This window comes from Carassius auratus, chromosome 37 (genome assembly GCF_003368295.1).
Source record: "Carassius auratus strain Wakin chromosome 37, ASM336829v1, whole genome shotgun sequence".
Taxonomy (NCBI): Eukaryota; Metazoa; Chordata; class Actinopteri; order Cypriniformes; family Cyprinidae; genus Carassius; species Carassius auratus.
The window spans coordinates 6,105,011-6,120,793 of NC_039279.1; positions in this window are offsets into that span (position 1 = coordinate 6,105,011).

Genomic DNA, 15,783 nt, shown 5'->3' on the forward strand with positions numbered 1-15,783 from the left:
AAAGTTGTAGATTAATAACAGCATGCCAGACCACAGGAACACTTGAAAATACATATAAACTCACTTCAGTTCAGTGACATTTTACAAATCATAAATAATCTCTAGATTGAACTCAGTATAAATATATCATCATCTGGCCATAATGCTCTTATAAACCCCATTGCATGCTCCAAACACACTTTCAAAAAGATTTGCTTGTCACGTTCTCACCTTGTAAGTGCTTCTATTCCTTCGCTCCCGGGACAGTGTGTTCTCTCAGATTGCAAATCTGAAACTCTGCTCTCCATTTAAAGCGTCAGGAGTTTTATCATGAAAACAAATGATATAGAACCATTACATTTAAGTATTCAAGTTTTATTTATGAAGGACATTTATAAACAGCAAGCATGGCTGACCAAAGTGCTGAACAAACAAAGACATAGAACACATGGCAACCCACAGATTCATATCATAAACTCACTATAAATTAAAAGCCAAAGAAAAGAAATAGGTTTTAAGAGATGGTTTAAAAACATTTAAAGACTGTGCCGGTCTCATATAGGCTGGAAGGCTGTTCCACATACGGCCAACAACAATAACAACTGCTCTATCCCCTCTATGCTTTAACAGTGTTCTGGGGAAAGTGAAGTCTTTGATCAACAGACCTCAGATCTTGTGTAGGATTGTATGCATTGTATTGAATTTTCAACGTAATTCTAAGATGCACAAGTAACCAATGCAACGATCTAAAAATTTGAGTAATGTGATCAAATTTAAATTATCCTTTTAGCGGCAGGGTTGTGTACTAGTTGGAGACGAGCGGTGGAGGATTTTGAAATGCCAAGATAAAGAGAGTTGCAGTAGTCCGAGCGAGATGTAATGAGCGCATGGATATCAATCTCTAAAGTTTTCACTGAAAGAAAATATTAAATTTAGATATTTAGTAGGCATAGCTAAAAAAGACTAGAACCTCAGTTTTTGATTCATTCAGAAATAAGACATTTTGAGAGAAACCACGTTTTCACTTCATCCAGGCATGCAAAAAGAGATTCTAGAGCAGCATGTTTATTTCGTTTCAAAGGTAGATAAATTTGGGTTTCATCTTCATAGCAGTGAAATGATACACCGTGCTTTCTGAAAATAGAGCCCAAAGGAAGTAAATGCAGAACAAAGAAAATAGAATGGGTGTGAGAATAGAACCCTGTGGCACTCCACAGGAAAGTTGAGCAGGCAACGAAGAACCTATTCTGACAGGGAAACTTATATCTGTTAAATATGATTTGAACCAGCTAAGAACAGTTCCCTGGATTTAAGTATTAACGTTTATTCCCACAATGATGAAGTCATGGCAAAAGTCATTATAGTGATGATGAAACATCGTTGAGCCCATGTCATGATTAGCATTCAGTAGTTTGCATACATTTAGTTACAGCCTCCTAAATGAAGCTTATTTTCCAAAAACAGTTCTACAAACAAATTGCTGTTATGTGTTGTTATATCATTAATGTTCCTTTGTAAACTCACACTTATTGACCTGTGCAATCACTAAACACAAGCCACATTCATAATTGATGCAGTTTTACTGTTCATCTGAAATATTCAGCACTTTCATCCATTAGTCTGTCATAAACATAAATCCGATGTGGTCCATGAGAATGCCTTCAGTTCATTCAAAATCCAAAACTGTTGGTTAAGACTTTATTTCAATAATATATTTCAAATCAACAATATATCATGATATTAGAGGCAGAACTCATGAGCAAATCAGATGAATAAACACATAAGATGAGGTTTTATCAAGAATTAACCACCATCCAAAGCACCCAGATTAGGCCATCTAGATGAAATGACCAAACTCTTTCATTAATAGTGATTACAGTTCTGATGTTGATCTGAATCCACTGCAGTTGACTTGTTTGCAGACTCTACAATGGCAGCCAAGTGAAGTAAACTCCCCACACTGCAACTCGTGCTGCAAGACATAACACTCTGGATGGAGGAACATAAATTAGTCATCAATCAATAGAGATCAATGAACTTATTTTCACCAGGCTGAAATTAGGAGCAAAGAGTTCAGCTCTAGTCTGGGAGATGGAGGGAGAGCTGGAAACACATGGAAACACACACCATTCACTGCAACTCGATATGTGAATTCATAAACTCTTCTTAAAAACAAATGTGGCTTATGGTTATGGTTAATTTCAGTTTATGAAATCCGGCATTGAATACAAGATTTTAAAAAGCATCTATATGTCTATAAATTTATTTAAATCTGAATTCTTTGTTTTTTTATTTTATTTAGTTTTTTTTTTTTTTTACTGCATTTGTACTTTATTTAACTACTTTTTAAAGATTGCAAATAAAGTATGTTAAATTTTTTTAATTATATAATTAATTACATATTGATTTAATATTTTTAATTAAATTATACAAATAATTACATTTAAAAGCCTGAAACCACTATGTGTGTGTGTGTGTGTGTATAATACTTTTAAATATGTATATCTATTTTTTTTTTACTTGAAAAGTGATTATTTATATATATATATATATATTTTGTTTTTCATTAAAATAATTACATGTATCATGTATTTATTTGACTTATTTGAATCATTCAGGTTTCTTTACTTACCTCTTAGGTTTCTAAAACATATTCATATCCAAATTATTCCAATGTGTTCTCAGATGAAAATTAACAGTTGATAATGCACAGTCCAGCTGCTTGGCATATGCAACACTAGATTTTATTTAACACTATAAATCCCTGAATGAAGGTTGCTTGAATCATGTTAAAGAGCAGTCACTCAGGCCTAACCATTTTAACACTGCATCAGGTAGTGTTGCAAACATGTTGGCACATGTAGTTTCTACTTAACCTAAATGTCAAGGATACCTGAGATAGAAAGAGTGTGAAAGAGACTGAAAGTGACAATAAGAGAGAAAGGTTGAAACAACAGAAGAGTGAGCTTCTCTCAGCTGTTAATGTCACTGGCTCTGATTGTCATTGAGGAAGACGCTGAAGTCATCAGTCATTCTTGATGACTGAGTCTCCACATGCTCCCTGCAGAATCACTGTCACTCTTGCACCTCCGCTCACAAGTGCAGCACATTATCACACGTAGCATGAAGTGCTGGCCCTTATCATATGCTCAGTGTGTCACAAATCCCAACTGTTGTGACTGATCTCGTATCAGTAGCTATCAACTAGACGGCAAGGCTATTAATTGCTATATTAGCCTCTCTTAATTTTCTGCTTAGAAATAGTTAGTAAGACAGCTGTTAAGTCTGGTATGAGGAAGGATTGAGGGATTTAAAATATGGTCATGCAGAATAAGGCATTAATATGTGCTTTTATAAGTACTAATGAACAGCCAATATGCAAGTAATATGCAGCCTAACTAGTTTCCATTTGCTGATTTGATGCTCAAGAAACATTTATTGTTATTTTTTATCAACAGTTGTGTTGCAAAAAATTTTAGTGGAAATCTGAAAACATTATTTTTGATAAACAAAAAAGTGAAAGTTCGAAGAACATATTTGAAACATTTATTATTAACTTTTTTATAATATAAATATAATTTTCCCCCAGTCATCTCATTGGAAAAAAAGTATCATGATATAATATATATTTATTTTTCTATTCATTAATAAACTTTTTTTCAAGTGAAAGTGACATGACATTCAGCCAAGTATGGTGACCCATACTCAGAATTCATGCTCTGCATTTAACCCATTCAAAGTGCACACACACACACACACGCACACACGCACACACACACACACACCCAGAGCAGTGGGCAGCCATTTATACTGCGGCGCCCGGGGAGCAGTTGGGGGTTCAGTGCCTCGCTCAAGGGCACCTAAGATGTGGTATTTCCAGCCTGAGACTCGAACCCACAACCCTAGGGTTAGGAGTCAACCTGTCTAACCACTAGGCCACAACTTCCCCTGAGTTCAAGCTCAGTATAAAGCGTAATTTTTCTCATTTTCATTTCCTCTCCAATTGATTTCATTGGATTCATAGAAACATCTGTAGTATATTTCAATTTGATTTTCCTTAGCTGCATCCAAAATTCTGTCAGTATAATTCATGTGTCACCCCCCAACAGCCCCTTTGAGGGGTTTGTGTATGGATTTGTTTGCATGAATGCATTTTATTCTCTGGTATCATTTCTTAAGCTTGCTTTATGGTTCAGACATGCGCCAGAAGTGACTTAAAGTGACTCAATGTGCTCTAAGTGGTGTTCTTTCGAATATAATCGAGCGGAGCCCGTGAGTGACAGGGTTTGTGTATCAGTTGAATTAAGCGGGCCGGCGGGCCGGGGAGGGGGTGTATGAGAACTGAGCACTACATGATAATGTTAGCTTCAGCATTAGTGAGCAGAGGCCTGTGGGAAGGTGTCCGGAGGTTCTCCCACAGTGTTTATGTAACAGTGCAGCACACTTCAGCTTGTGTTAGCATCTTCCCCCTCAACGCCCCGTTCTCAACTGACCTGCTTTACACAGCAAACCGCCGAGAGATGAGGAGAGAGGTGAAATAAAGCGAGCGGTGGAGGAGGGCGAGAAAGATTACGCTTTATACTGAGCCTGAACTCAGCAGAGATAAGACCACACAAACAGAAATAACGAGAGAGTGAGAAGGGAAGAAAGCAGTGAAAACTACTAATAGTAATTTAACTGTATGGAATATGCCAAAATTGTAAACCTGGTCTATGCTGTATTTATTTACTCTAAAAATACTGTAACCATCTAATCAAATGATGCATCAAGAAAGGTGTTAAAAATCAGGAATGATATCACTTCTTATTCATTCGTCAATCTTCAAATGGAAGGTTGAGTCAAAAAACATTGCATCAGGGTTTTATGCTGTGTTCTCTGGTTGCATACTGCATAAATTTGGAATAGTTACGAAATATATAATCATATATAAATAACTTACTCTTTATTCAGTATGCAGCACAGTTTCTGTATGCACTGGATGACAAATCTGCAAAAATGAGCACTATGGAATAAGCAAGATGCATGAAATACTGCATCCCACGATGCAATGCAACCGAATTAACCCTTGATTTCCATTTCTCCTGTAATATCCACTGCAATCTCTAACATCTTTATTGACTCATTACTTGACTGGACTGCCAAGAAACAAGATATTTTACACTAGATTGTATGAAAAATATTTATTTTATATATATATATATATACTGTATCTTTAAACTAATAATTTCTTTGGACTGCTAAAAATAACATTTTACATGAAACTGAATTTACAAAAAATGCAAGAATATAAGGATATGTGAAGTCATACCACCTTATTGTGGAACAAGATTTTACTAATTATTTAAAAAATCATCATCCTACACTAAATAATATGCATACTGTGCATTTTCTGTATTTTCTGTAAGCAAAGAAGGTACACATGCACTGTAGATAGACCATATGGAAATGTATGAAAGTGTGCTATTCCGAATTCAGCCACTGTGTGGAATACTGCATCCCATAATGCAATGCACTTGACTTCATCTTTCATTACAATAGGACAAATGCACTGGAAGTAATATCCACTGCAATTATAACATCTTTCTTGACTCATCACTTGATCAAACTGCCAAGAAATAAATGGTTATATCTATTATTTACAGTGGCTTTACAGTATATATATCCTATTCCAAATGTAGCCATACATTGCACATTTCTGCACATTACAGAAATAGTATGAGTAGTGTGGTGGTATGCTATTTAGACCACATGTGCAGCATGGTGGAGATCATCTCAGGCATCTCAGATAAAGAACTGGCCACTGTAGCTTTACCACGCACACCTCTTCTGCTCTGAATTATTAAAGAGAAATGGAAAGAGCCTTGCTGGACAGAAAGAAATGTGTGGAGAGATTGCATGAGATGGAAGGAGAAAGGCACACAGATGAAACCAGATATAAGTGGATAGATGCAGAAAGACAAAATGAATGCAATTTTTTATGTTCTCTCTGGAGAGCGTTCCTTCCATCACAGTGCACACTGGGCTGTGATTCTTGAATTGTTTTGATGAGATGTGAGCGTACCGTGCTTCTCTGACACAGACCGTGCATCTCCATTTGGTAATGCAAGTCTTAGAGGGATTGTTTAACCCAAAAATGAAAATTCTGTTTTCATTTACTCACCCTCATCTTGTTCCAAACCTGCATTTCTTTCCTCTGCAGAACACAAAAGTAAATATTCGGATGTAAAATGTGGTCCAAACAACAAGCAAACAATATTTTTTCCTGGGCTTACATTAGCAGAAAAAAAAAATGTTTCAAAGGTGGACTAGGTTTTAATACCGTAAAACCTGTAGCATGTTATTAAAAATATGCAATATTCAATAACCACTTGTTGTAGCGCCTTGACATTTGCTAACACTTTTAATCTACTGCTATGCATTCCATTGCCATAATCAATATTTAGACTAACAGTCAAAAGGCCTTCTTCAATCTACAAATGATCTACAATTTCCTGTTTGAAAATATTTTAAAATGTAATTTATTCCTGTGTTGTCAAAGCTGAATTTTTAAAAGCATTACTCCAATTTTCAGTGTCACATGATCCATCAGAAATCATTTTAATATGCTGATTTGGTGCTCCGTGATATTGTTTCAGGATTTATTTGATATGTCTTTACTGGCCCTTTTTTTTATAAATGCATACTTGCCTGATAAAATGTAAAAAACTACCAGATCTCTAACTACTGTTAAAGATTTTAGAAAGGCTGAATTAACAAACTGAAACCTAGAATAATTTATTAACAGACTTTTTTTTATCTGCAATAACTGATTAATCATTGACAATACAGAGGAATATGTATGAAGGTTAATGATAAATCACTTTGATTTTATGCTGATTTCAAGGCCTCTTTAAAGTCAGTATGACTCGTCTTCCTGTCAGCTGAGGAGGCTTTCGAAGCAACCTGCGTGTGAGGATGTATATGTGTGTGTGTGTGTGCAAATAAATGGAAATGTTAAAGACTAACAGCATGTTTTTTAATTAGATTGAAGAAGGCCGTGCAAATAAGTGGAACAGTCATGTTGACAGATGTTTTGACTGTACATGTGAATAAGGCATGAAGACATAAACAGTGATGTACACTTTACATCCTCATTACTCCTTGTGTGCATGCTTGTACTTTTTGCATGAATGCAGACAGCGAGATTTCATCAGGACACAAAGAAAGAGTCGGTTGTGTTATCTGTTGCATGTGTGAGCTGCGTGGGTCGCTGCATTGCTCTGAGATGCGCTACAGTTCTGATGGTACATGACAGATCAAATTTCTTCCTTACACCCACAGAGAACCCAGAGAGACATTCCCCATCTCTCTGCACATCCACAACAAATGATAATGTACAACACATGAACAAATCCACAATATTACACAAATGAGTGTCACCATTTTCCCGTTGTATTATTGAACCTGAAAAGTAATCATAGATCAGTCGGCCAGGCTGCTTATTATTGTAGTAATTTTGAGTCAGTATTGGTCAAATTAAGTGGGGTTTTTTTTGTTTATATTTTTATACATTGCGTGTAAACTATCAAAAGTCTGGGGTCAATAAGATTGTTAAATGTTTTTGAAAGAAGTCCTTTATGTTCACAAAGGCTGCATTTATTTGATCAAAATACTGTAATATTGTGAAATATTAAAATTTTAAAGAACGGTTTTACTATTTTCTACCCTTACCAAAAAGTAGTATACTTCAAGTTTATTTAACTAAGTATACTTAAGTAAAGTTTAAGTATATTTTTAAGTATACTTTATGTAGCAAGCATACAAATACCAGTGTTCTTGTAGACTTAAGTGAACTGCTTCAGTACACATTGGGACTAAATTGGCCCACTTTCTAGCATATAAAAGTATACTTTAAAGTATACTTTAAATATAACAGTAGCAAACTCTGAGTACACAACAAGTTTACCTCTATGCTTGTAGTTTGTACTGCAGTTATACTAAAAGTGAACTTATAGGTTTACTGATAGTTTACTAATGAAATACTTTCTACACTTAAAAGTATACTCTCAGTAAACAACCAGTTTAGTAGTTTTATACTGTAAGTATACTGATAAGTTTTCATTAAGTGAACTTTACATCATACTTTAAGTATAATACTATGTCCCTATTTAGATTTTAATTTGTATATATTTTGTTATATGAATATCTGAGCATACAAAACATCCAAAGATCAAAGATCTGCTTGTAAACGAAAACATTTTATTGTAGCTTTATGTGTTCTTTTTTTAAACACTTTTAATGTGGATAAGTTTCATAAAAAATAAAGAAATAACATTTTGAACAAAAAGCTGAAAATAGACTATGAATTGGATTCAGAATGATAATCAAAACGTAGATGGAGTCGATCAACACCCAAAAAGCTTGACTGTAATTATTAATAATGAATAATGAATAATGTAATAATGAAAACATGGATTCTAGGAGCACAAGTATGGCTCAAATATATTTAGAATTTTCTTTTTGTTTTAAGTTAAGTCAAGTATACTTAAATGTCATTTTAAGTATATTTCTGAAGAGTACATAAAACCCATTCTGAGAAGTACATAAAAAGTCAACTAAAAGCATACTTTTATATTTTTAGTTTAAAAGAAGTATACTAATAGCACACTTCTTTTTTCATTAGGGTTAGTTTTATATGAATGTTTTAAATCCTCTTTCTGGCTCCTAAAATTAAACAGGCTGGTTTTCATGTGCTTTTAAACCTGAAATGACATCCAAACACATTTCAGTAGTGGGTCTAGCTGGATGATCAGAAATCTATTTAAGAAAATAAATAGGGTCCATTTTAATTTTCGTGTTGACTTTAAAGGCATCTTATGATGACACAAACATTAGGTGATCATCCAGCTCTTACTTATTGGTGTTTTGTATTAATATTATGAATCTTCTCCATCCTTATTATTTCATGAGTGGATGAGCCAAGCTTCTGATTAACAAACTGATCCTGGGTCAGTGTCCTCATTTATTATTTTCATCCCTATGACATCAAAAAGACAGATTTCAGAACCAAGATTTCAGTCACGTTTGCACAATGTTTACTTATTTTTATTTTTTCTAGTTCTGGATTTAAGGAGGCATCTTTGATTTTTACATTTCATAACATGTTTGGTTCCATAGCCTTTTAATAAAATGTAATGACTTTCTCCATCTCTGACACAAAATCTCTGCGTATATAACCAAGGCCATGCCAATAATATCAATACAAATAACTAATCAAATTCCTCTTAATTGCATGATCTCAGCTAGCTCAAGTACGCGACCTTCACACTGCCGTTATTGCTAATGGCACTTGAGCTGTAAAGTCCATGTGACCAATTCTTGCTCTGTAACCACAGGAAAACAACATCCTGTATCTTCCTGCATCTTAAATTAAAAAACTTAGGATTTTTAACTGGGGGAAAAGGCCACAAAATATTCTCTTTCCATGAACTTATACCATACTTCTTGTCATGGATTCATATTTGTGAATCTGCTTTTGTATGTTTTGATGAGACGATGCTTCTATATTCAGAATCCTCTCGTAATGAAACAAAAAGGCGAGAGGCTTCATATTCATCACAGTGAAGAGCAGAAGCTTTAGTTAGCCATCGGTTACATGATTATACTACAAAAAAAGTCAGCTTGTTAACAGCGTCGACTCTGACATGAGTCAGAACTGACTGACAGACAGAAAGACTGATTGGACCGATCAACACATTTTATTTTTTGATTTGCACCCATGCTGAGAGGGAAATACAGACCCAACATGAAGTGATTCTACAGCTGTCCTCTATGCAGCAGACATCAATAGATGGATGACTCAGGTGGAGCTTGTGTTTGTTCTGGGGGAAGCTGCCTGATGATGACATCTCAGGAATAACCATCCGGATAAAGGACACAACACATGATACTATCAAGCATGAGATATAAAAAAAGTGATGTATCCCATAAGCCCAATCATAATGGTTAAGTACCCCTTTATTGACATTAAATCTGTTTCTTCTAGCTCGTCTTGTACTGCATATACAGTAATTTAGCATTGTTATTACTAACAAAAAAAGTTACTCATTTTTACAATGATTCACTTTCAAACTAAAAAACAACTGTGGGTGAAAACTGACTCACCGATCAGCTTCCTCCATCTTAACCTTTTTCCCCCACAAAGTTATAACTTCATTAACAGGGATATTGGTTTCTGTTTTGAATGACATGATGGGAGGAGAATATGAAAATGCATTATATTATTGCAAAAGAGGAAGCAAGTGAGCCGAATAAAGAGCACATCTGTTAAAACTGTCCAGTATCATGAATAAAATTTTTTATTTATGTATTTGAAAGTGTCTTATGCCCACCAGGGCTGCCTTTATTTGTTAAAAAACACATTAAACACAGTAATATTAGACAATCTTTTAAAGTGTAATTAAATCCTGTGATAGTCCAGTCTTCAGTGTCATATCCTTCAGAAATCGTTCCAATATGCTAATTTGGTGCTCAACAAACATTTCTAATTGTCATCAATGCTGAAAAAAGTTTTGCTGAATAGAAAAGTTCAAAAGAATGACATTTTTGGAACGTTATAAATGTATTAACTGTCATTTTCATCAATTTACTTCATCCTAGCCAAATAACAATATTAATTTAAATGTGTGGGATTACACATTTATAAATGGTTAAATCTAGGTTCCAATATAATAATAGACATTTTGAGGTAATAAACCTGACACATCCAAGAAGATCAAATCAGGAAAATCAAGTGTCTGAGATAGTGATCTTTTGTCTTTGTGCTATTCCTTGCCATTAGGCTTTTAAAGCTCAATGCACAGGTATCAGCGATACTGTCAGGCACCTCTGTATTTAAATGACACTGTTATGCTGAGCAGATCAAAGATGGGAAAATGGCCAGTATCAGGCCGATCCCTGTATTGCATTTGCATGCTTTGTTTAGGTTGTCTCCACCTCTGTGTATCCCGCCCCCTTGAATGAGACTTTTGATGACTACAAGCATCACGCAGAGCGTTCTCAATAAAGAATTCTGCTGAAGATTACCCAACAGTCTCCTGGTCTTTACTTCTGAGTTTCCAACAAATGAAAAACAAACCTTACTGACCCCAAGCCTAAACACAGTAGTAGTCTGTTTCGTGCTATGTGTGTTATATTAAATGTGTGTCCTAACATTAAAGTTACAAAAATGTTCCTTAAATTATCAGGATGTATGGTAAAACCTGTCACTGCAGTTTATAAAGATGCGTGAAAATAAGTCATACTATAAGGACATCAGTCAAGAGGATTTTTATATTGTTCTGCCACACTGCATGAGAAACGTGCTTTCTTGTATCAAAAAGTGCAGGCAGGTGACACGGTAGTGTGTGAAACCGTGAGTCACGAGCTGTTTGGTCTCCTTGATGCCCAGATAGCACACGTAAGCCTGCAAGATGTGTGATAAAGATCACTTCACCTTTGAGATGTCAGTTTCATATTCTAAATCATAAGCATCTTAAAAACATCTTCTTAACGTCTATTTGACATCTGATAGGAAACGTCCGTATTGCAGATGAGAAAACAGTCTAGTCTTGCAGATGGAAATGCAGATGTCAAAGAGATAGCTCTGTGATGTATGTGTGCTATCAGGGTGAGGAGCCGCTGAGACTGAGAGTAAAGCGAGCATCCGGAGCAGCAGCGTGATGACAATGTGGATCAATCCAAGCACTTTGCTCTAGAGTAGAGACGTCCCTTTAATAGCTGACTCTGAATGACTTCATGTTATCGCTCCCACGTTGTGGCTTCCTGCACCCAGTGCATCAGGACTGATCTGAGGTCAGGCGCTGGGAGGCGCGCTCCAGGCTTCTCCTTGGCAAGTCCTCGGCAGGGGCTGAACGCAGTGATGGACGAGCCAAGGGACTGGGGGGAGTGCAGCATTCCTTGCCTTCTTTTCCCACTTCTTCTTTATTCCTTTTTTCTCCTCCTCTGTTGTAGCTATCTATATCGCAGCTCTTTGACCTCTCTTTGATTAAAATGCACACACCTGCAATGCCTCAGCAACAAACTGCGTGTCGGTATTGTTTCTGCAGGATCACAAACTTGCTCCTTCATCTGTTTTGTGCCCAAGCTATAATAAGCAGGACAAGTGTGTATAAGCAATGATAAGCAATAAGCATCAACAACTCTAAAAAGTACTATTGCTGTTTTCTAACAGGTTTCCAGACCACCTTCCACATATCATTGGTCCCACCCTAAATTAGCAATGAGTCAAAGGCTGTGTTCATGCATGTTGAGTATGCAGGTATTTAGGAAGTTGATACCAATGAAGCATAACATCATAAAGATCTGAAACTCAGAAAAAGTCAGGTTTAGTCAATAACCAAACAAATACATAATGTCCACAGTGCTTATTTTTCACGGTACTTTTATACATACTCATATATACGCAGACTTTAGTTAATATTATATGTATATCACTTCAATTTCATTTATAACAGTAATAAGTTATTAAATATAATGAATTCATGCTACTACAGAGAAACAAAATGCAAAAGCAAGAAAATAAAATACTTAATGTCTCTATAATCGAGTCAAAAAGGTTGAGAACTATTGAAATCGAGCTTTTTTTCTTCATTCTCTGACTGAATATGAAAAAAGATGTGGAAGTATATATTCTGGCTTATTTTGGATTCAGGGTTGGGAGAAGCTACGGCTCGCATACGCGTGCATGCACATCTGTGACCCATATAACTGAGGTGATGATACTCGGGTGGGCAGGTGGTCATCCTCGTGGGTGGAGAAATCTGTCCTGCAGACCGACAGATACACGGACACGCGCAGATGGTGCAGGAACTCTACTTTCATCCTGTCTTCTTAAGAAGAATCTTAAAGTTCATCTCCAGGTCTTAATCGAGGACACGCAGATCTGAGGTTTCCGTGTGAACGCTCGGTTATATCTCTGTTATGACAGAAATAGGCTTCACGAGGACAGAACAAGAGCGTGTGTGTGTGTGTGTGTGTGTGTGTGTTTACTATCCTCCACACTGTCACCGACACCAGCAGCAACACCTGCTGGACAAACTCTGCAAATTATTCCTAACAGGAAAGAGAGGCTTGCTTTAATTTAAAGACTTTATATTGACAAAGTGTCTACTTTTATAGGACAATCTAAAAAAAAATAAAAAAATGTAGCATTTTTTTTTTCACTGCAGGGGAAAGCGTTTACATGGCGATACAAAATCTGAAATCATTTTAGTGTAAATATACATATACAAATATAATTATAATAGTTTATTTACTTATTGTTCATCGGAATTTCTTCAACTTCAGGCACTTTTATAGTCATGTGATTCATATTAAAACTCGATTATTGTTATATGATCACATTAAAATGTTTAGGAAAATATCATTTAGATTTGTTACTTTTAAAATGCACAAAAATATTATATCTAAATATAAGTAAATATATATGTTTTCTATTCAGTTTTAGATTTTATGTTTTGTATATCTTTATTATTTTGTGTGTGAATTAAAAAATATCAATAAAAACAAAAGAAAATATAAAATTTATTCTAAATCAATATTTTCAAAAAACAATATTTAACACACACACACACACACACATATAATAAAAAGTAATAATAGTGAAAAAAAACTTAGTGTCATTTCCATAACTAGAAATTTGGCCAAAATTCTTTATTTTATTTTTTTGAAGTGTAATGTCACACACAGGATGCTATTAAACAGTACAAAATTTGATTCACTTATAAAATTGTTCAGTTAAACTCAGTTAAAGCTATATGATTTCAGATATCATTTTAACAATTAGGGTTGTAAATAGGCTATGTATTGAAAAATGAGGAAGAAATGTTCAGTGATTGCTAGCGGCATCAGTGAGCAGATAGCTGAGACACTAGAGCAGTCACGCACAGTCCCTTCAGCAGGCCGGTTAAACATCAGTCCCTCGGGACAGGGGCTAATCACTTCTGCTTGGACTTCGAGAGGCATGCTTCAAAGCAGAACGTGAGGTGTGTGTGAGAGAGACGGATGAGGGTGGCTGGGGCCTTGTTAATGCTAAATGTCTGATGTGGGTTGTGACTGATCTCACAGCAGGTGTCAAAGCCCTGATTTGCTGCACACAAACAGGGATGTCTCAATGAGCCCCAGTCTCCAGGGGTTCACTCTCCATTACGTCACAGGGCAAGCAGGAGTCACTGGACACAACATACAAGCTCCAACCACAAGATGTGCATGCGATATACGTATTGCAAGACAAAAAAAAGCAGTTGTATTCCAACAATCATTAAAAATCTAGTCCTATATCCCTGTATAACACTATTGCAACTTAATCGGTTTTAAATTAAAAGTACACAAAATTTATATGTAAAATATAAATTAAATATATAGAAATTAACACACACACATATTTTTTAACAGCCCGAAACTCTTTGTATTTTATTACATTTATATGTTTTATAAAATATATTTAATAATTAATAATAATTCCTTACATTTATATAGCGCTTTTCTAGGCACTCAAAGCGCTTTACATAGACAGGGGGTATCTCCTCATCCACCACCAGTGTGCAGCATCCACCTGGATGATGCGACGGCAGCCATATTGCGCCAGAACGCCCACCACACACCAGCTTACTGATGGAGAGGAGACAGAGTGATGAAGCCAATCAGTAGATATGGGGATTGTTAGGATTTAATATGTTTTAACACACACACACACACACACACACACACACACACACATATATACACACACACACACACACACACATATACACACACACACACACACACACACACATATATATATATATATATATATATATATATATATATGGACTTTTAACTGCCCTAAATGAAAAATCTAAATAAATAAATATAAAATAAAAAAACCTACACACTTTGAATATTATAAAAATATATATACATCTTATATTCTATATTTTAAATATTACATTTCTTATTTCCCAATCCAGTTTGATTTGTCTAGACAAATTTCTGTGACATCTGTTGGGCAGTATAGGGACATTTTATTAGTGGTTTTCCAAGAAAATGTAATAACATGAATAATAATGTAAGCCTCTTATTTTATCTTTAAGTCCTTCATGTAGTTGACTTCAATGTAATATACTACTCACATGTAATTTATTGTATAGGTCATTCACATGCTCAGTGGGATGTTATTAAGCCCTGTTCTGCCCTCTCTAATACTAATATACTGATTGATTACACATGGAGTTTAAGAAAACCTTTTAATGAACAAAACTACAGGAGAGAGGCTGAAAAATATAGTGAAAGAACTTCATATCAAATAAACTACATAGAAACACCATGAAAACACCTGATGAGTGAAGATTTACACCGTGTTTATTTTTTGATACATTCAAAGGCTTGTCCCTCTTTTTATTCCTTTTTTATCAAAATAGCTAATACCCTATGTCACAACAACAAACTGTAATTTGCAGCTTGCTAATGTCAATCCGAGGCAGGCAGTGTTGAGATAAGATTTGTTCCCATTTTAGAGAGAGGTAGTTTTTTTTTGGAGTGCAAAATGAGTTACCAATAGTATTTGTGTGCAAAATTTTATTTTTGTCAACTTACAAGTACACAAGCATTTACAAAGCCTTCATATGTGACTCTGGCAGAGAAAGTACATATGTCAGGATGGAGTTGTTATAGACATGACACGAGAGAGAGAGAGCAGCTGCTAGGGTTTAATTTACTGGCTCTTAAAATATCATGTCTGCACTGGTAGATTACGGTTTATTAAAAAGTAATAAAGATTTTATA